At 36.3% G+C, this 22,912-nt stretch overlaps 1 long non-coding RNA gene across 1 annotated transcript in view; it reads left to right on the top strand.

Moving 5' to 3' along the window:
- The first annotated feature begins 9,765 nt into the window (after positions 1–9,765).
- Positions 9,766–22,912, top strand: part of LOC137851774 (uncharacterized) — a 115,041-nt gene continuing 101,894 nt past the window's right edge. The window contains exon 1 of the long non-coding RNA XR_011093455.1: positions 9,766–9,905. This is a non-coding gene — a long non-coding RNA (uncharacterized lncRNA). The remainder of the gene's footprint in view (positions 9,906–22,912) is intronic.

The following is a 22,912-nucleotide window of genomic DNA, read 5'->3' as shown; positions in this document are numbered from 1 at the left end:
CAGCTTTCATGAGCAACAATAAATTGTGTCTCCTCATCTCTTTTATGGAACATTTACATTGCATAACACAGCCTATGGCCTACATCTCTGTGGGATTTCAGTTATAACCACTTGAAACAGTGAAAACTGTTCATTGTTTTCTGTCTTTTACTGTTACTCAGTTCTGTGTGCATATTGTCCCACGGTATTTTAGACTCTTTAAAAGCCTTTGGTGAAGGACATTGTAAAATGAACCTATATAACTGTCTATAAATCTGTGTGTTGCCTTAGCTTATTCTCCTTCACCCAAATGCTTATTCTAATGATAAATGTTAACATTTTTAAGTTTTACATGCAAAAGATACCTGTCACAATTTGTTTCAAATATTTCAGTATTATCAAGATTAATGCTTTCTACTTTTTTGAAATGAGATAGTTTTAGTTTATTGCAAGGGTTTGCTTTCATAAACATGAATTAAAGAATTCAGGATTTCTGTTGCATGCAGGATCTATACATTTGAATTTTTCTTTCTGATTAGGAAGATATATATATATATATATATTTAAAATTGCCTTGGAATAGAACTTTCAATTTCTGAGCAAGATTAGTTGGGTTGGAGATTTATGTATGTACTTATAACCTCGGAAAGAAACATTGAAGGTATTGTTTAGAATATATCCTACAAGCAGGATTCTTGAGTCCTCCTTCACTTGTTCAAGCCTAAGAAACCTAATAATAAGCTGAATCATATCCTGCCTCTTGCAGGAAAACATCTGCAAAACATAAAGAAAGGTACATCTGGGCCCGGAGGTTGGGTTGGTAGGACCTAGCCAGTAATGGGAAGCTCAAGTGTAGAAGCAATTGCCAAGAGGAACTGAGTTTACTCTCTTAATAACACCTAATTTTTTCTTGTTTGTTTGATTGTTTTTATTAACTTTTCAGTCTCCTGGCTCACAAGTACAAAGCTGGTTTGTAACTTGGCCTTACAAGTTTATGCCCTTAAGACAGCACTTTCAGTAACACAGATCTGCTATTACTTTCTAGCAAGCCTCACAGTTGGAGTTTTAATAAAGTCTAAAGCCACAAATCCAAAATTCTTTGCTTCTGCTTTATTTTAGATTTGAATCTTCCTTGAGAATAGTTTTTTATTGCTTGCTGCCGTTGGCAGATGAGCTAATATTCCTTCCAAGCAAGCAAAGCACATAATTACTTACATGAAAAGCAAGCTCTTTGGGAGAATTCTCAACTAAACCCACCCCTTGGAGGAAAATAGGAAGGGCACTGGCAATTAGATAAGCTGCACTTCAGACATGAACAAACACATTTATCAGATAATTAGTAGATACTTTTTTAAGTATTTCTGGCACTGAGATCCAAAATCAGGTAAGCTCATCTGATGAGAAAAGCCCTGTGGCTGCAACAGACTGCTAACTTGAGGGAGAAATGCCATATATCGTAACTCCTTGCATGTTTCAGATGTTCAGTGTTCTTTGTCTTGAGTCTTCAGCCAGTGTTATCTATTCTTCTTTCATGAGCTGGAAGGCAAGAAACGTCACATTCAGAGAAAGAGCAGCCTTATGTTAACTAGTTGCTTCTTGCTGGGAAAAAAATAAAACAATAAAAAAAAAAAAAAGCAATACACTGAAGACCTTGAGAGAGGTATCTTAGACAGAGTAAGGTGAGGGAGCAGACAAACTGATCGAAGTTAGCTATAAATAACTTCTAGTCCACGGTACTTATTGGAAATGGGGACCAGGTATACCATGCTATATACAGACCCAACAGTATTATTTTGGTAGTAGCTAGCCTGCCAGGGAAATTACTACTACTAAGATAGATGGCGCCAAACAGTTAACATTGATCTCTGGATAACCCTGGATTTTGATCTGGACCACAAAGGACCTTTAGAAGCAAATTGTGTAATGCTTTTGTGTCTCCACAGCTAATGGACAGTTAATATGCTCCTAAGGATGCAAATGTTCTGACAGTTGGAGTAGATAATGATGGAATTATTCATCATTGTCTACTCTTCACCAGTGATTAACAGATTGAAAGATACTGCAGAGACATTGTAATTTCCATGCTTGTGTATGTGTATACGTGTACATACAGTTGTATATATATATATATATAAAGGATATGCATGAAAAATGTCTAGCTGGCTACTTTCATTAAGTGATCCTTTTAATGATCAAGAATATGAAAGGATTGAACAGCTAAATGACTGAATTATCTTATATTTTTATTCAATAAATAAAGCATTCCAGGCTAAGCAATATTATTATGAATAAATCTCTTTTTCAAAATACAAAGAACTTGTGATATTCAAAGACACAAGTTTAGAAAATAGTCATTGAAGATTTTTTTTTTTTTCCAGTGAGGTCTATATGCTAGTAGAAAGTTACTGGAAACATTTGTCACTTATCAAAATAATAAAAGAAAATCCCCTGAAAATTTTAGCAGTTTCCAATGTGAATATATCTTTGTGAATATATGTATAAATTTATACTCATAACATTGCATAATACATAGAATACTTGCTTACCTATAAGTATGCAGCTGTAAGTTATTTGTGACAATTGAAATTCAATTACATTTTCTCATGAGTACAAGTATAGTATTAAAAAAAAAAAAAAAGATTTCATGAATATTTTTGATTTTTATTTTAATACAGAGCAAACGCTGTGTTCAAGAAGTAAACATTTTAAAAATAATGGCAGTACCTGTTTTCAGACTACTCTTGTGATACACACTCAACATACTATGCATAGTGTACTGTGATGGAAAATAATATACCTAGTAATAAGTATAGCTTTCCTCCAAACTGTGTTAGAAATATATTCCTTCATTTCATAATATTTTAAAGTATCTCAGCATGTCTGATTTTAATCCTTTGTTATATGATAATCGTCAATCACAGGTTGTACAAAAAGAGAGACAGTTGTAATTTTGGCACTGCTGCCAAACACCATTTCCTCCAGAAGGCAGCTTTCAAAATGTTTTTGTTTTATACTTGTGCTCATAGGGTGAATATTAAATGAAAAATTGTAGTTCTCAAGCATTAGAATCCATCCCACGTGTGCTGATCTAGTTTCAACAGTTAGATAGGAATAATACTACTTTGGTCACAGGGAAGCTAAATTTGTTAGTGTTTTTAAGACATTCTGAGATCTACATACAGAACGTACTTTTTGCAAATGCTTTTATATAAAGGCACTGAATATTATTATAGCTATGTGATGCTACAGATATAATGTAACATAGAAATGTTGTTCTAATATTGGCCAAAGAAATATGAATTCTCTAGAATGTTAAGGAAAAGTTAATGGTTTGGGGAGAGACCTATTATTTTCTTTGCATACATCTGTATAATAATTTTAATACAGAACTTTACAGAACTTCTTTATTCATCGTTTTTACTTTTATTTTGGAAATAAGATCACAAGATTTTATAAAATATCTACCTGTAAATATCTATTGAGAGTGGTATTTGTTTAATGTAAAGTTAGCTATCTGAAAGCTAGAGATCTAAACATGCTAGTGATTTGTATTCTCTCTGTAATCAGCACAGAAAAGCATGCATCTCCTGAGGGCAGTTCTTCAACGGTATACATCAAAACTAGGTGGGATGAAACACTCTCTGGAGATGTCTATCTACATCTATTAACTATAGTGGGAGCCTATTTTAGATTAGCTTTAGCTGTCTGGAAGTTAAAGATCTCATGGACCTCAAGATCTCCTCTGCTGCTCTATTACTGAAAGATACTTCCAAACCTCCCAGATATTTAATAAAAAAGAGGGAATGAGACCCTGGCCCTACTAAAACCAATGACTCCACAAAGTTCATCAAGGCCAGCGCAGCTGCTGTCAGATTCAAGTCTGTTTATGCGTCTGCAAAACATCCAACTTCAATCTAGGTTTTGTTCTTCTTGAACAAAGGTTGTGGTTGTGTGAAGCTAATTTACAAGCAGAGCAAGCTTTTGCAGGAGCAACATACTGAAAGCAAGACTGAATCTAGGAAGAGATATAATCTACATAATGTCTGTTCTTTACAGAATTGAGTATTTACAGCATATAATTATTTGTTTATACAGTTCAAGCAAATACCTAAAATTTCCTACTTTTGTTTAGTTACATAAAACACTGATAGTCTGCAAATTATGACAGAAGTAGAAAAGGTAGACAAGCGGGGATAACAGAGGCCATCTTTAAGCAGAGACTGAGCACAAGTAGAAGGCAGCACCTATTTTGCTGCAATAAAAAAATGAACTTTACTATCCCATGCATGAAAACAAAGTAAGTTACTTTTATCTTAAAGGTGATAAATTGAATTTTGCCTATGCTACTGAGAAACTTTGGGCAGACCCAGAAATCAATGGTCTTCTTTGTGGTTTCTCAAAACTTCTGCCTCCTGTGAAGGGTACTGATCACTATGAGCAGGAGCAGACTTCTTGTTTGACTTAGGCTGCCACAGACAATAGTCAGACTTGTGACACGCAAATAGAAGGAGTTAATGAACTTTTACAGTAGTGGCTTTTCTATCTGATTACTTGAGAAATATTTATGCCTTTACACATTCAGCCAGCATTGAACATTATTTACAGCAGAGGATATCTCTAAAATTGGAAAGGTTCTTGAAACACAGAAGATAGTAATGTCAGATGAAACAAAAATTACTAAGGAGTTCAGAGTAAGCCTGTTCATGGAAGGAATTGAGAAGTTAGTAAATACTAACTTAAAAAATATGTATATTTGCAACAAGATGTGTACCCAGCATTTTCTGAAGAAAGGAATCATCCAGTGATATGTACTGATTTTGATAGTTCATTAGCTGTGCAGTAGGTATCAAGATATGTGCAATATTTGAACTCAGATGGGTGCAAACTTCTTTTACTTTCATGTTACTCTGACTAATAGAAATATATATATATAATATATTTAATAACTTATAAATATATCCTTATTTGGTGTTATAAGCTGAATAAGTAAATACATTAATTATTCAGTTTTCTTGAACTGGCTGCTTTGGATAATTTTCAAAGAGGTTGCATGTCATAGCATCAAGGCAAGCCTTGATGAAATTGCAGGTAGCTGCTCGTAAAGGGTATATATATAGCTATGTCACAAGCAGCTAGGCTTATAACAGGAAACACTGGATGACCTTGAAGATGATGGTGCCATTTCTATCTATCTACCATTCTATCTAAGCAAGGTGATGTTCATAAGAACTACTTGGTATGTTTTAGATTTGTACTTCTTGAGACAATGAGAATCCTACTATCTTAATCTGCAAATACCTGAAGACCAAACATAGCACCTAGAGGAACATATAGAGGAGGCCCATAGTTATTGTAGTTTCCACAGAAGCCTTATTTTGTAGGAAAAATGATTGCAGACTCACTTTTTAAGATTTAGAACTGCTAGAAAATCTCAGTAGCATGAAGTTAATTTCAAAATTTTTGAACTGAGTCTTCCCTTTAATCTGAGACTGAACTTGTCTGTCTTTAAGCAAAACCAGTAATTCTTAATTTTGGTGTTGATATTTGCCTTCCACCCTCCTGCTAAGCTGTCTGCTCTGAGAAATTCAAGGTAGTTATAAAAGTCTCTTTTTGCTCCTTTTGTATGGACCTTGCAAGGCTCTTTAACAGCCTGTGCTCTTCAGCACAGATTGCATGGGGTCAGGAAGGTGAGGATGATTTGCGAGCTCTTCCTTGTGCGACAAGTTAGTTTTAGCAGCAAATACACTCAAATACCATATTATGCACTGATGGCTTTCTGAAGTTGTTCTGCCCCCACACCCTGAAGAAGATGGATTGTTCATGATCTGTGTATAAGATGCCGCTGCTGTAGTCTGTCTTCAGCTCCATCTCACATATCTCACCTCTGGGCAACAGCGCTGTGTAATTGATGTTCAGTGTGCCTCAAGGGGCTTAAAGATTAATGCACCACAAAGGTATCATGCAAGCTGCAGTTTTAAGGAGCTAGACTGTGATCTGCAGTATTAGATTTCATTAAGAGGTTAAAAAAGAAGTTGTACCAGAATGTATATTAGGCCAGCAGCTGTAAATAGTTGAATGGAGTCATAACTTTCTGAAACTTTTTGTTGCTTGGGTCTATGATTTCACTATAAACACTGAATAGGATCATTTTTGACAGCAATATTTTGTTTATTACAGGTAATGAAGCTGCATGCAACAATGGTAGTTATTATGAGAATTTCAGGACAATTTATGTCATTGCAAGAATTTAAAAACATAACTGAACACAGAAACCCTAATTTCCCTGCTTGGGTTATAACTTCTTTTGGCTTCAGTGATTAGTTGCAAATATCCAGAGCAAAAAAAAGTTCCTTCATAGATAACATTCCAAGTGTATATACGCCTCTATGTGCGCACAAATACACATTTATATATATTTATGTATATAAAAGTATATATATACCCTATCACTCTCATTTTTGATTTTTTTTTTTTTTTTTCTCTGTGAAAGATTAGCTCTGTGAATGTTCTGTCAAGGACACTCATAATAGGCAGATGGAGTGTTATTGCAGTGATTGTATGGAAAGCTGAGTAACATTAAACTTTGAATGTGAATGGACTTTTTTTCCACTAACAAGCTTAGATTTCATATCTGATTCAGGCTTAACAATAGCAGTATAAGGCAAAAGAGAGAGAGAAAAAACCCTTTATGTATGTTCTGTTTAAATTAAGTGTTCTACTTTTTAAATTAGATGTGTAGAAGTTATTTCACTGAAGCTGGAAATTAGGTTCACTGAATGCATTTGGCAATTAGCATAAATATCATAGAGGATGATACCAAAAACATTAAAAAATGGCATGACCTGAATGAGCTATTAATATTAAAACTGCAGTTTGGCAGATATTTAAACAATAGTGAACATCACCCTTCTGGCCTCTCTTGCTGGAGATGCCTTCAATGAAAAAAGTGTGTTTGGTCTCATCGAAAACCAGGCTCAATTCTAACAATTCTAACTCAATTCTAGAAATTTATATATAACAATAATGTGGTCGTATCCAATGTCATTTGTTCAGCATTCTTGGGGAAGTTCAAAAGGTTGGTTTAGTAAAGGTATCTGTCCCAAGAAATTAAAGCAAAGAGCATATATCAAATGTTGGCATGAAAATCAAAGCTGATTTATTCCCAGATCCCCCAGTCTGTCCTTCCTCTGCTTCTGCTGGTAGTCTACAGACACATTCCCATTGGCAGAACGTGAGTGGGCAGTAGCAAAGAATAGGAGATGGGGCAAAGCATGGGGACTGTAGTATAGAAAAAGGAAATACCTGGAGCAGACAAATTCCAAAAGCAGAGTATTGTGACATATGTAGCGCTTAGTGCATCTAGATGTATAGAAATTTTCATAGTAGATAAAAGCTTCCATGTATCTAGATTATTATTATTATTATTATTATTATTATTTAATCACAGAAATATTCTGGCTTAGAATTTAGGGATATTGGTGTTATCCACTTCTGTGTGGTTGTCCGTCTCAAGCTGACTCAGATTCCACTTCAGTCTCCCAGTTATGTCAAACTAGCTTGCAAACCCTCCAGGCATCTTAAAGTTCACAAGCCTTCAAACACCATACTGTTTGACCATGTCAAAAACAACACATGCTACTTTGTGGTAACAAGGTGGGAATCATACAGCAAGTTGCTGGAAACAATAGACACTAAACCTAAAATGATAGCTCATAGTACTACCTGAAAGCATTACTGCCTTTGCCAAAGATTTTAAAGAAGCTTATGTAGCTTCAAGTGAAATGTGATATTCCAAATTACAGTATCTGCTTCCTTTATCTTTGGTCTGATTAGTAAACAACTGATTAACTAAAAACTGCATTGAGGGCTGTTTATTACTATGGGTAGAGATGGTACCAAATCTCTCACCTTGGGCCCGTAGGCATGATTATAGGTAATTGCAATCAAATATATATCTGTATGTGTGTGTGTGTGTGTGTGTGTAAATTTCAAATTTAACCTATGAGATATTTTGGGATGATTTTATAGGAGAGCTTTGTGAGAACTGGCAAACCTTTCACATCCACCAGCTATGAAAGAGAGGGAGAGAGATGTACAGCGTGGGAGAAAGCCGGCTTTTGACAAAAACATTGCACTGGAAAATGTGAATTATAGCAGCTGTAAGGAGTCAGGCTGGAGAAACCAGCAGAAAGAGCTGGAGGAGGTGAAAAGGAGCTCAACACAGGAAATGAGGCTGCTCAAGGAGGAAAAACATTGCAATGCTTTCTGGGACTAGCAGGAAGGAACTAGAAAAGGTGGAGAGAACTTGATGATGTGGAGTTTGTTGAGGAAGAAGAGTCGCTACAAGAAAACAAATTCTCTCTAAGGTGAGGAGAACTTACTGTTCCTCTGTTTATTTTTACACCGGTGAGGAATATGGTGCTACTGCTGTCAATGATACTTTTGGTACTGAAATGATACAGCAGTAATGGGAGCAAAAGTAGCTGTCAGACTTGCAACAAAACAAAGAACACGACAGCTTTCATTCTATCTCTAGAGTCGCCAGCAAGCAAAACTATACTGTTAATATTTTATTGTTATTAGTCATAAGTTCAGCAAGGGAACTATTACAGGTGAATCACTAGAACAGACAGAGCTGACAGTAAGCTAAAACATGCCTAGGGCAACAAACCCTTTTTTTTTTTTTTTTTTTTAGTATTATGAACGACTTTCTAGTTTCTGCTTGTGGTGAATAATGTGTCAAAAGAATCCCTAAACTCCATTACTGATTACAAAGGTTGCTGAATAAATGATCTGGAAAATAATCCAACTTTGAGGTGGCTATTTGGAAATCATCACTTTCCTTTTGTTAAAATATCCATGTTAACCTGATCTTTCAGATTATTTTATTCAGCTTCCTTAATTTTTCCAAAACAAGATTATTATTATTTTTTTTTTCCTCAAATGAGTCTGAACTCCTACCAGAGGCGGGCGGTGCATTTGGAAATCTTAGTCCTGAGAAAGTGAACAACACTTCTCCCCTCCTTCCCCCCCCCCATTATTTTTTACTCACCTTATTCTCTACCACAATCTGTGTAAAGCTTGGATTCTGATTCATAACAGAAAAAGAATGATACTGACTGCTCTCTGGTTTAGGTATTGTTGGAATGTCCATGTAAAGAACTTTGCTTACTTCATATTTATGGGAATGCTAATCTGATGCTCATCCCAAGGAGTAATAAAAACCAATTATCTGAAGCTAAAGGAAATTATTATTATTATTATTTATTTTTTTTCTAGGCTATGCTTGAGTTTGGTGTGAGTTTCAGCCCATATAACTACATGAGGTGTAGACTTTCAGTTTTCTTATGCCGCTAGCTACCTTCATTTTTAGATCCTCAGGTTGGCTGGAAATGGAGTTATATGGGCTAACTCATATTTGGAAACCAAGAGTATTTCACTTGAGGAAGGACTTCAGATTTTTATTTTTTTTTATTTTATAGCTATATCACCTGACCTCATAAAAGATATTCTCTCTCCTTACAGTTATTGACCTACCAATTTCTGTTGACACAATAAGTAGTCTTAAGCCTATTACATAAAATAAAGTCTTGTTTAACATCTTTATTTTAGTGTTGCAAGAACAGCACCTGACAGGCCAAAGCTCCTCCACTCTTCTGGTTTCTGCACATATAAGAGGGAATTAGTACAACTTTTCATGGCCTTTAGGATCATGTATCTTGCATACTTCACTATAATTATCCCTCTCAGCTAAATATAGTGACTCGGACTGATGAGCAGGCTGACATGAGCAGCGATAGATGACTTAAAAACTTAGCAGCACAGCCTGAAGTGCTTGGTGAGGAAGTGACATATTTTTTTCTAGTTGTAGGAGCTGCTGTCTCCAGTGAGAGTCATCACCACAGATGGGCTTTTAGGAGAGGATGGTATAAGTATGTTTTTTCACTGGTGTGAATATTCTTTCTGGTAATAGAGTCCTTGCTGGGACTGAACAAGGCTTTTCTAGGCAGCATGAAGCTTGCTTTCTGCATGAGACAGCAATAGGATTATGGAAAAAATGAAATTATTCTCTGGAAACTGAGGACATTTGAAGTAGAGGAATTTTCTATATGTCACTGCAAATAATGAGGTATTTTCATAAAATGAGAAAAGGAAAAAAAATTGTTAACTTAAGAAGGGATCAAAAATTAAAAAGGAAAAGTGTATTGAGTTCATTTTTATATCCTATAAATTTTCAAAGGAAATTACCTTTTTTTTTTTTTTTTCCTAGGTTAATTGTTATGAAATCTATTTTCAAGTTTTATGAAAAACAAGCTCTAAATCACTCAAAGCCTGTGGAAAGTGCCAATGAAAACATTTTCCAAGTGAGGTAGCTTTTACTCATTCATTCTGGTTACCCACATGTACAGAAAAAATTGTAGTTTTAGAAATGAGTCACATTTTATTGCCCAATGGATTTGAAGATTGAAGAGATACATAAACCTTCAGTGAAAAAAGTCAGATAGGTACAGTGATCTAAAATCTGATTCAGCAGAGAGAAACAGGTAAAGGCAGCTGCTGTATTCTTACTTCCATTGTCACTGTGCTAGTAGGTTCAGAAATGAGTCAGTTGAGGCGGTGTTTACCATTTAAAAACATATTGCGTATCCTACTGTTTTATGAAAGGTTTGGTTAGAGTTAATCCTACTAATCTCTTGATTGTACAGAATTTTTCCAAGGCACGTTGCCTTCCTCCCTACTGAACTCAGCCAACATGACACTATCTTGTTTTCCCTGTAATCAAAAGCTAATGGGGACTATACAAACTGCTCCCATCCCTCTACCCCATTCTTCTCCTCCTCCCTCTGAGGCAGTCAAACTGTGTAATCATTAGAGAGACTAATCAAGACAACAGGATTAAGATCCAGAAGCTCACTGTAAGCCTCCACTGAATAGTTATCTCTAAATAGGCCAAGAATAGAAGCATGAGTAAGTCAGAAGTTCTCTAGGAAAATCATAGGTCAAGGTTGAAAGAAGGATATAAACTTAATTTTTAGTGATTACATTAGCTTGTGTATAGAGCTGTGTCTACAACACAGATAGCATGTGCATTCCTTTATTAAAAGATATTTATTCTTTTGAAAATGTACTGGTGTTCATACTTCGTTTTTGTCTGTGCTGTGTTTTTTTAGTTGTCTCATAGCATTTATTCCTATGTTAGAATTCTTTTTGTATATGTAAGTAGTGATGGCCTAGTAGTTAGCTTTTATGCATGAGTACTTATTCAGCAGAAGACAGCTCAGAACCTGAAGTGTAAGGTGTATTAGAAATATTCAAAAGCCCTGTGACATGTAGGAAATAATGTGTGTAGAGGAGATCTTGAGGTGAAAAGGAGAATCAGCTCTGAGTCCTTAGTATGTCTGAAAGAGTGTGCCAATGCAGGCATGCTAGGATTTCATATAGATATTGTTTAAGCATGAAGAGATGAGCTCTGCAAAAGAACCAGAGAAATAAAAGGAAACAAAGGACCCACAGAGGCTGGAAGAAAATAACTTTCAGCTGTTCATTGCTGAAGATATTAAAACTAAATAGCAGTCTGGATTGCCAGAAATGTCTTATAAACCTTTTTTTTTTTTTTTTTTTTAATATATGGGAAGGTATGTTTATAGTTGGCTATACTTCTAAAACTAAAGTGTCTAACAAAATCTTTAAAAAAAGAGAATCTAAAGAGGCAGCATTGATTTTTATTCTTATTTTAATAGGCCATATTTGCATCTTAAAAACTAGATATGTCTATGTATGTAAAGAGAGACAAAGTGTGTATCAGTTGTATGTGTCAATTTGTGTGAGAATGTGAATATATGCTATGTAAATGTAAGATGGGTTGACTGTGTGCACAGTAGTTGGTAATGGGCAGTGGTAAATGCACTGGCCAGATACTAATAAAAGCCACAAAGTTTTATTTTTGACAGTAATTAACTAGTGATTTATTTTTAAAATGTGTCCTGGTAACCCAATAAATTTGCTAATTCAGTGCTAGGCTTTTTTTATTTGTAACCATCAAATATTTTACTGGGCACATCTGTGTCATAGAGAATTTTGCCAATATGCTATTATTTCACTCATTTCAATAAATTTGTTACACAAATACCAAGAGGAAAGAGTGCTTGGGATGTTAGGAAACTACAGAGTTGGTGTAGGAACATGAATAGACATGAGAGAGTATTATAGGCTCTGCTGAGCATTCCTCAGAGGTGTTAATGACTTTAAGCCTGTCAAGAATGTCTCTAGCTTGTACAGCAAAGACAATTCAACAGTTTAATAAAAAGGTGTAACATTTCCTACAGGTGAGCTCAAGTGATCAAAGGATATAATAGAGCTTTTGTTACTTCATTCAAAGAATGCATTCTGGAGTTTAACCTTTGCTTTTGATGTAATGTCATCTTTGAATGCTAACAGCCTTTTCTAGGAAGGATTAAGTTGTTTGATGTGCTTTTTGGCCTTTATTTAGGGCCTGGCACTGGAAACCAAAGAAAGTGTGGAGTAATGTGCTATAAATCACAGAAAAGCTTTAAATAGTAATATCTAGAAACATAACTAAAAGTAATGAAGGAGAAGGTCAGGACTGGAAGGTAAAGTTTGATCATACTAGTTTTATGTTCAATGTAGATGTCTTAGAGTTTAATCATATAAGGTACCAGTAAACTTTTTGGAGGACAATATTTGTGAACTGATATCATCTGTGTCATTTTCATGTGTACAGTGCATTTGCATTTCCATTCTGGAATAAAACTTGTAGCACGGGAACTGCACAAACAACCAGGAAAGCTTTAGCTGTACAGTCCCAGTATCTTCTCCAGTTGTCTGCTGTTCTTGTGGCAGAGAAATCCTTTCTCCCCAAACCGTCACAGTTTTCACCTCAACTTTTATATTAATATTACCAAGCCTATGACTGTTACTGCTGATGGACAGTGCAAAAATGTCCTTGCATTTGGGGTGGTAAATGTGGCATGGATCACAAGGAATGGTGACTTTTGCCATTTTATTTTAATCCCACATCAAATATCTACTAGAGTTCATGGTCACATTCAGCATATTGGTAGATGCAAAGGTAGAAGAAGCTACAGCTTTACTGGATCTGCCCAGTTTTGCTCTGTTCCTAATACACATTCTCACTTTCTCTTTCCACTCATGAACATGCAGCCCAAGAACCAGAGCACCGTATTTCCTTATGTGGTGATGTTACATGGCAAAGCACAGATACTGAAAGGTAATGCAGGACCTGACTTTTATCTAAATTCAGATGTAACACCCTCTAAGGTTAAGCAACAAGTACAGGAAAAATAAATCGATGTGTCTGTAGGGAAGAGATGTTGGGTGCTTTGTTTCTGAGTACTGAAGCCTGATGGGCAAGGATGATTTCCTGTGGGTGCTGTTATCAATTACTAGATTGACTTAGGCTGAAGTACTAATATTTCTCCATCCTTTGTCAAAAGATGGTTTGGGTTGTCTTTCAGGAACGGCTGCCTTGACAAAGAAAGCAGAAAGTTATTGAGGCTTACAGAGAGGTTTTAGGCAAGAGTGAAGAATGAAAGTTGTGGGATATTTCAGAGATAGTTTTCATATTTTGAAGCAACTGGTAGAGCTATAGCCAGGAATTTGTCTCAGATTATTGGAGCAATTCACACCTTCAAAATCTGAAATGGGACATCAGAATAGGAAGATGAGCTATCTTTTGAGAAAGCTTCCTTGATTTTTGGTTCTTGCCCCTCGTTCCAATCCTTCAGCTTTCCAACACTGGAGAACAGACAGTGAGTTTAGGAAAACAACAATAAAAAACACATTTTTAGATTGACAGAAAAAAATGCATTTTGTTAAGTTTTAAAGTTCAGAGTTAGATTCAATTTCTCAAGTCTCTGACTTCAGTGATCATCTCAGTTTTGCTACAAATACTTCCTTATTGTTGGCATTGGAACTTCAGTTGAAACTAATAAGTCCCTAGCTGTACATTAATATCTGTCCATTGCCACAGCTCTGAAGTGTTTCATAAATAAGCAGTGGAATTTATTTGTGTCTTTGAAGTATTTGCACACAAATGGAACCCAGATATTAGACTTCATCACCATTGCTGGCTTGGAAAGGTGCAGGCTGCTGAGTCAGGACAATATGAAACTGCTGAAACACTGCCATGGAGTAGATCACAGAGACGTTTTGATTGAAGGTCACAGGTAAAATGCACTTCTGTTCAGATAACAGCACTGTTAATAAAAGTGAGTGTTTTGAAGACCACATTTCATTTATGGTGACTTTTTCTGACCCACAGCTTTCCTGTGAAGAAAGGCTCTTTTTGATTTGATATTCAAATGAAGGTCTTCTATAGGGCTGGACTGCATCTTCAGACTTTGCAGAAGGATACTTCAGTGCTTTTTCAGACAGAAACAAATGTCAGGACTGGAAGAGGGAAGGGAGAACACTGTGTGACTTCTCTGACTCTGTTGCAAGAAGTATGAGCCTAGTAGATGGACACTGCCCAGATACATACATTTCATCTCTTTCAGAAGGGGCAGCAAAGACAGATGAGGTGAAGGAATTCAAAGGAATTCTGTTGGGCATCTAGATGTTGCTCTAAGTTTCACATTCCATTTTCTCTGAGTGATAACATAAAACCTTGTACTGCTGCCATCCATGAATTAGAACAACGATACATATTTTTTTGTGTATTTTTTTAAATAAACGACACAGAAAAAATATTCAGAGTAGATTTTTTTTTTTTCCCCCCAGGGAATTGGAAAGTTTGACACAATGGACATTTCATAACTGAATATAGTCCTTATGTACCCTATCTATAAATCATCGTGTATAAATAAGTCAACAAACTGTTCAATACGGCTTTAGGCAAAAAGATGTTATTTTTATAATACATTCCTCCTTCTCCCTCTCATTTTCTGTCCCCTCCTTCCCAGTTCTGTGACTTTTCATTCCTTTTCCCCCACCATTTAGATTGAAATTGATCTTCCTCAGTTTAGGTACCAAATATGTCTTCAGTACACTCACGAAGACAAGAGCAGTAGGATTTTGGGAAGAGGAGAGGAGTCATACATTTAAGGAAAAATATCACCGGATATAGGGCGTGAGTATAGGAAGGCAGATACAGAAATAGATAGGTTAGGTTGTATTTGTTGCATCTCTTCCTATGGAACCATATTAGTTTTGTAATAAATGGGAAATATGAGCAAAAACGCTACCTCTCCTGAAGCCAGCAGATGCAGGACTTTACTCTAAAAGACTTCTCCATAGCTCTTTTGTCAATGTCAAATGGATTACTTGCCAATCCAGACAGTGAATATTATAGAATAAGTATAATATATAAGTATACTTGTATGAAAGATTAGAACATGTGTATTCCCAAATCAGTGGTCCAAGGGAGCAGAGATCCTGTTTCTGCTATTCTCAAAGAACATCTACTATTGTAATTTATAAGATCTTTAATATATTATGGCATTCTGTTTAGGATGCTTACATTTTTATGTCCCAAATATGTATTGCACAGAATATATATGTACAATGCATGAAATGTAGTATGTTCATTTTTGACATCATTTCCATTTCCATAACTGTTAGAGAAAACAGCCCTCTACAGGATTAGAAATAGATTAACATTTATATTGCTGTTAGCTATGAATCTAGTTTTTGAGTAGTGCATGCCTACATACAAGTTTTAGGACCAAGGATTTAAATGCGTGTGTTTTCTTCTGGTAATTACTGACAAAGCCATATAAATAATGCTCAGATGATACACCATTTTCAGGAATTATATTATTTTAAATTGAGACATTATTAACCAACATATATAGTGATTCATCTTTGTGTACTGTGTGTTTCTTCACCAGTATATATTTTTTCTCCATTTTATTAAGAGTGGAAGATTTTTTATGAGCGTAGACTCCTGATCCTGTGAACCTATTTGAAGGAAAAAAATGAGCACATATACTGAGTGAATGTGTTCTTTACTTTATGAATAAATCTGAGCTATATTTTTAATTACAGAAGCATCACTGACTACTAAGCAGAGTTCCCTTCTTTACATCTTTACTGATAAATTATTAGAAAAGTAGCTGATGTTTCTCACCAGACAATGAAAACTCCTGACAAAGAATTGTAAAAACTTGCTTAAGGTCTACTTGCTGTGCTCACTATTTGTTCCTTTTACCACCACTGCTGCTGAGAGAAATGGTGGTGTTTTATACCCATATGTTTATTTCATATATATAATGGAAAAAAATGTATTACTGTGGAAGTTGTCCTTAAACCATGCCATGGGGATATTGTGTTTAGAAATTCCTACTCAGTGAAAGAGTAAATGGAGACATTATGGAAATCCAGAAAGCTACGCTTCCTGTAGAAAATCAAATTAACTGACTGGAATATCCCAATTTGTACAACAAGTACTCATTTTAATTATCTCTTCTGTTTGCAGGTGACAAGAAGAAAGCAAGTTTTCCTTTTTATTGTAGAATAGAAATAAAACTTAAATAAAATTAAATAATAAAATATGCTTTGTTACCAGACAAATCTGCATACCTCCAAATGTATATTGCAAGAGCGACACTTAAACAACTTAATGTCATGTAGTGCTTTAAAGAACACCTAACGAAAAGCAAGTTTACTGCCTTTATTTGCAACATGAACGCCATGCTTTTGTTTACTTTTTTTTTTTTTACTTGTAAATGAGAAAAAAAAAAAAAGCAAAACCAAATTTGTCTCTGAATGGTGTTCTAAGGAATCTAATGGAATTTTCTGTTGTTGTTGTTATCTAGCCTCATTTGCCTAATCCTAACTGACTCCATAGCCTGACCATTTCCTTGGAGTCACTCAACAGCCTGGAGAGAGCAGATTTGTGCCCCCCTTTTGCGATACTTGCAGAGATTAGCTGACCTGCATTCACTGTTGCAAACAGAAAGAATGTCAAATGGCAGAGTTCTATGTGTTCTGTTACGTTGCTTGTAGGAAAGTGACTATATTTGGGACATCTGCCTCACTTTCAAATTTACTTGAAACTGGCCAGTAGTGTGCAGGATCACATATGAAGTATTGTGTCACTGGAGTAATTCGCATTTTCCATGGACTTAGCTGGATTCTTTTGAATCTGAAAAGAAAATTTGAAGAACATACTAGACTCATCTTTGTCTAGTGTCTTCAATCAGATTTTTAAGTCCAGGCAGCAACTTAAATATTTTTCCTTTGCAAGTAGAATTTCTTCTGTATCTTACCTAGTCTTTCTCCAACACAGCATCGTATAGGAATTTTAATTAACTTTTACAAAATCATACCCACTGGGATTGTTTTTAGACAATGAATGGAAAAAAAAAATCCGTTTCTTAGTTGATTTTGTGATTGAATTTGGCAAAAAGCCAAATTCAGTGGTCCGCTTGAGACAAGAAATGTACCCTGTGCATTTGGCACAGTGCAGTACTTACATGGAACTATAATACTTTTTCCATTGCGATGAGTAACAGTTATGTATCTGTTTCCAAACCTTTCTTTTTCATTAGAGCCAAAATTCTGTCAGTCTGTGCTTCAGTTATGGCCTGAGGTTTTATGTCAAAAGAAATGTGGTGAATGAAATATATGATATTTCCGGATGACTTTCTTGGACCTCTAATATTTCTTTGTGTATGAAGAAAAATGGACCAAATTATCAGAAAGTACTAGCAGCATTAAATTCTGTCTCTAGTTCCTGTTTTCTTCTGTCTGTTTTGAAGATTGTGTGATTGGTCTTTGCATTTCTGTCCTTGTTTTTTATCATTCCACATGCAACTGCTCTGCTGGGTCTCATTAGTGTTTAACTTGAAGCAGGGAAAAGCATTGCTTTTCTTGTAATCATGTACAAACACAATAGTATTTAGGAATGTTAACATTTAATTTTACATGTGTTATAAATTGAACTCCAAGGAAAGGATAGCACTTTAGCACATCTATTGTTTGTTGGCACATAATATAGCAGGTATTAGACAGATACTGTATATGCACCAGATTCTCGGGCTGCTTATAGGATGCTCAGATTTCTCCAATGAAGGAGAAAAGAGGAATCGCTTCCATAATACATAGAAATTCAAGTCTGTGGCATTTTTGCCCATTTGCCACTTTTTCTATAAGAGAAAGTTAAGAAAGAAAGGACTAGGCGATTAAATCTTGTAGTTCAACAGTGCTGTTAAGATGCTCATGTGCACTGGTATTATTAAACTTATTTCTACTGTTGGTTCTGCAGAGTCTGTGGCAGGTGAACATTTCTAGTTTCAGTTGGTGATTTTAATTGAATGTACGTCATTGCTGTACTCCTTTCTGGTAAAAGCAGTATTTTAGAGGATGTAATGGTGCAGTAATAGCAACATTTTGCCAATTGCCAAAGGAAAAAATTGTTATGCAGAGGACTCTGATCTGTGATATGTCCCATGCTACTTAAACTTAATCACGTGAAATTGCACCAGGGGTGTTTTAGGTTGGATATTAGGAAAAACTTCTTTACTGAGAGGGTTGTGAGGCATTGGAATGGGCTGCCCAGGGAAGTGGTGGAGTCACCATCCCTGGAGGTCTTTAAAAGACGTTTAGATGTTGAACTTAGCGATATGGTTTATTGGAGGACTTGTTAGTGTTAGGTCAGAGGTTGGACTCGGTGATCTTGTGGTCTCTTCCAACCTAGACAATCCTGTGATTCTGTGATTCTGTGACATCATAAAGTGGGAATAGTACCACTGGATTTAAAGATAGACTGTGCCAGACTTTCTTCCCTGTGGTACAGCCTTGAAGTAGAGCTGACTGTTTTCATCAGAAATGCCAGTAGTAGCATTCAAACTAGGAGTGAAGGACCGCAGCTTATATTTCTGGTCACAAATGACCTAACCAAACAAAAAGGATGGAAAAAATAACTGTAGGCATGTGACGACATTAAGCTGGAAAAACAGTTGTGTCTGCTTTTCTGACTCAACTACTTATAAACAGAGTACTCTAGAACTTTAAAGGCTTTGTTCAGAGAAACACACCTACCTGACACTCTTACCTGTGAGTTGTAGTTGAGGCTTCCTTTTATGAAGCGAATACCTTATCTTCTCTTGCCTATATCATGAGTTATGATTTACTGATTGGTTCTCTGAGTAATATCATAAAATGGTGTGTGTGTGTGTGTGTGTGTGTCTGTCTGTCCAGCTGGTCAAGAATAGATGCCATTTTTCCTAGAAAAATTAAAAATCTGAAATAACCCCATTTTTTTTCTGAAATGATAGCATCAACTTAAAATCTCATGTGAAAAATAATATGTGTTTTCTAAAATAGAAATTCATCATATTTTTAGACAAACTGAGGCCCTGGCTTGGTGGCAGTTCTGCAGTTTTGCAGGCCCTGAGCTTGCCATGAGCCTGTAGATAGTTATGGTTAGGTTGGGGCCTAAGAGCTTCATGGCTGGAAAGCAGCAGTCAGAAAATCAGAGTTCCCTTCATGTGGATCATGAAGTTTATTGAAACTGACCTATTTGCCCTGTTGAGCAGATTTTCTTTTTCTGGCAATGCCCTCCTTCTTCCCCTCAGAATGGCAAACAAGCCAAATAATTTGGGGTGACCTGCAGGTGGGCATTTTTCCTCTTGCTTGCAAGTACTCTTTATCCTTGAGAAGGCAAGGCATCATCTTATAATCCCTCCTGTCATCAGCAGATGTTCAGTCAGGCAAAAGTACAGTCTCAAGGTAGGAAAAAACAGGGTCACTTCAGATTTGATGAGAGGGTTTTGCTGAGTGTAAACCTTGGAAAATATCTCTCTTTTTTTTGTGTGTGGCAGTAAGTCCTTATAGTACCTATATCTCAGGCCACGGTTGCTTCCACTGCTAAAGCATGGGTAGAGGCTGCTCTATATCCATAACATCAGCACAGGTTATTAGGCTTCTCTGCTACAAGAGAACAGAGAATCTCACTTCGGACAGATTCAGTTTTTAAACTGAAATCCAGGTTTTAAAATGCTGGTATTAGCAACTGTTTTGTGGCACAGCTACAGTCTTCGACCTCAATTACAAAAGCAGAGGTGCTGGTAATGTTCATAATGCAAGTCAAATACTATCATAGTAAAATATCATGTCCATTCCACTTGATAAACAGAGCCTCAGGGCCTGTAGACCCTGAGAGGGGTTGAGGACATGCTAGAGGTCGCTTGTCCTGTGACAGAGGGGGCACCCAGACACTGGTAGAGAATCTTGAAGAGAGCTACTGGATCAGTTACAGTCTTGAGATGCTGCAGATTTCACCAAATGCAGAGTTCTGGCACAATTCCATTTCCTGTCAGGAAACCAGAAGAACTGTCCTACATTGCTGTGTAATGTTCCTTTATGTTGTTAAGCAGGTACTCTTTGCAGGCTAATGCTAGATGGTGTCCTTAAACAAATAGCTCACTACTTCTCCAGCTGATACTGTCAACCATGATTAATGGCAAAAGGACAACTGATGAAGTTTGTAACATGCATGGGACATCCTGAGCTAAAACACAAAAGTTAAAACTCACTTTAAGCAGTGTTTTTCAGATTTCCAAACAATTTGGGGTCTCTGTTTTACATGTTCAGATCTAATATTTTTTCTAACCAGTGCTAGCGTACCTTTTGAAAAACATAGTATAAAAGCAGCTCTCTATATACTGATTTATTTGTTCTTAGGAAAACTGAAGTATATGTATTCCTTCTGGCTGGATCATTCTAAGAAGCTTTTCATCATAGCTTTTCTCTCACAAAGTGGGGCAATTCTGGACAATGTGTGAGGATGAGGGGAGATCAGAGAGACTATAAAGCTCATCACCTGGCACAGGGGATTTTTTTCTCCCATAGTTGAGTTAAAACCTGTTTTCAGCTTCTGTGTGTTTTCCTAATCCTGTATGTTCCTTTCAGCTGTTTCAGCATGCAGAACATGTTTGCAGACAAGATAACGTAGGCAGTACCACTAGCTGGTTATAAGAGTTGTTTGTAGGCCTGTGCATAAGTAAGGATAAACAAAAGAGTTTATTTTCTTGACAAGATTCAGTGTGTTGTAGTTATGTGAAGTAGGCTCTGTGTTGTCTTAATCCAACTCTTACAAACAAGAGGTTTATTCAGCAAAACACTTGCAGTGGATTAAAATCTTAACCTTTTTGTTCCTTAGCATGAAGATAAAATCACAGTCAAAGGTAGCCCTGATAGTATTTCTTGGAGGTATGTAAATATTTGAAAAGCTGATTATGTATTTTAAACCAAAAGAAATTACCATGGTACAAAAATTTGAGCATAATATCAGAAAGCATTTGCTAAGGCAACTAAAAAATACCTACTAAAAATAGTTCTTAGTTATTAACACACATGGTAATATTAATGCAGTCTTTCTATTTGACATCTACAAAATATTACTTAGAACTTTTAAAAGATTAAGAGGAGCTATTGACAACTGTGTGTAGGGTTTTCTTGTATCCACAGATGAGTGACCTAGACTTTTGATAAAACTCATTTTTTTACCCCAGCTTTATTGTCACCTCTGCTTTTATAATGTCATTAATAAATAGGTTATCTCCTGATGATATTTTATTTTTATTTTTTTTTTTCCCTCTAAGCAGGTGGTGTGCCATTCTGCATGTTAGAAATGTGTTATTGTTTTACACCAAAGACTTTCTATAGGGACTTGTCACAATGAATAACTTCTGACATTTGTTTTAAGGCACGTTTTGAAAAGTTTCAGTCAAGTTAACAAAAGTGCTTCCCTCTCAGAACAAGTGACTATTTTTACCTGAATACCAATCATAGTTATGCACACACAGTGAAGAGTGAAGTGCACTGAAGTAAGGTGTAACAAGTATCTATTCAGATGTGGAGTTAAAAGTTTGTTATGCTAAGCCATATAGTAGACATAAGCAAAGCTACCACAGAAAATGCATTGCTGTACATCAAATTTGAGGATTATGGGATTTCAGGAAGCAATCAGCAATTCCAGAAATTATTTAGATATTTCAAAATACAAAGTTTCAAGCAGGCCAAGGCATATAAAACCACGTTCCCGACAAAGCCAGTTATAAAAATACCATATCATAAAGCCTGGCCATTTTTCTGGTGTATCAGAAAACCTTTCTACCTTTCTAAAGCTAACCTAGCCTTGTTTAGATTTCAACCTTGTGCATGTTGGTTATGATATAACACTGGCTTTCCTTGCACAAATCTAGACAAACAGATTTGATCCTTTTCTGATTTGTCCGTTGGTCTCCTATTCTCTTGTCCAAGAAATGAAAACCTCTTGATGTACAGTCTGGTATGTGATATAGTGCAGATTATGAGAGCAGCAAGTCACAGCTTCAGAGGTGGCATGTGAATAATTGCTGCTGAGCTGTTGGAGATGCCAATCTGGCACACAGGACGGTGCCTGCTGAAGAGTGCAGCCGTGCTAGGAAAAGTCATCATTCCCTTCCTCGCCTTTTCTGTATGCTGGGTGGGAAGACTCCAGTACCCATTAGGCTTTTTGTTCACTATCACTATCACTCATAAGCAGCTGTCACATATCGTGTTTTCCATCCTTTCAAGCATCAGATGTGGTACTGCTACTGAATAGCTGCAGTGCATTGATTCTGGAGCGGTGGTTGTGCTGGGTTGCTGAGTGACTATTAACGGTGGCAGGTCGACACAATTCCTCCCAGTACTACTCCTAAGGGGGTCCTCAGTAAAGAAGCAGAATGATTTTTGAAGTTTCCTTTTCTATCTTGCTGCCAAGAGCTTCCAAATATAACCCCTATTGCTCCTGCTATTAGAGCAGAGGCTGGAGCTTTGCACTTGTGGAGCGTTCGCTGAGCTCAGCGTGGATGCTGGCATTTCAAAGCTAGCGCAGTTCAATGTGTAATTCAAGCAGAAAAGCACTTACACCCGTTGCCCTGCAGTGGGCCAGGCCAACTGCCCTGATAAATTTACAGCCTTT

Source organism: Anas acuta, chromosome 2 (assembly GCF_963932015.1).
Source record: "Anas acuta chromosome 2, bAnaAcu1.1, whole genome shotgun sequence".
Taxonomy (NCBI): domain Eukaryota; kingdom Metazoa; phylum Chordata; class Aves; order Anseriformes; family Anatidae; genus Anas; species Anas acuta.
The sequence above is the reverse complement of the archived record's forward strand: the minus strand, read 5'-3'. Positions and strand labels throughout refer to the sequence as shown.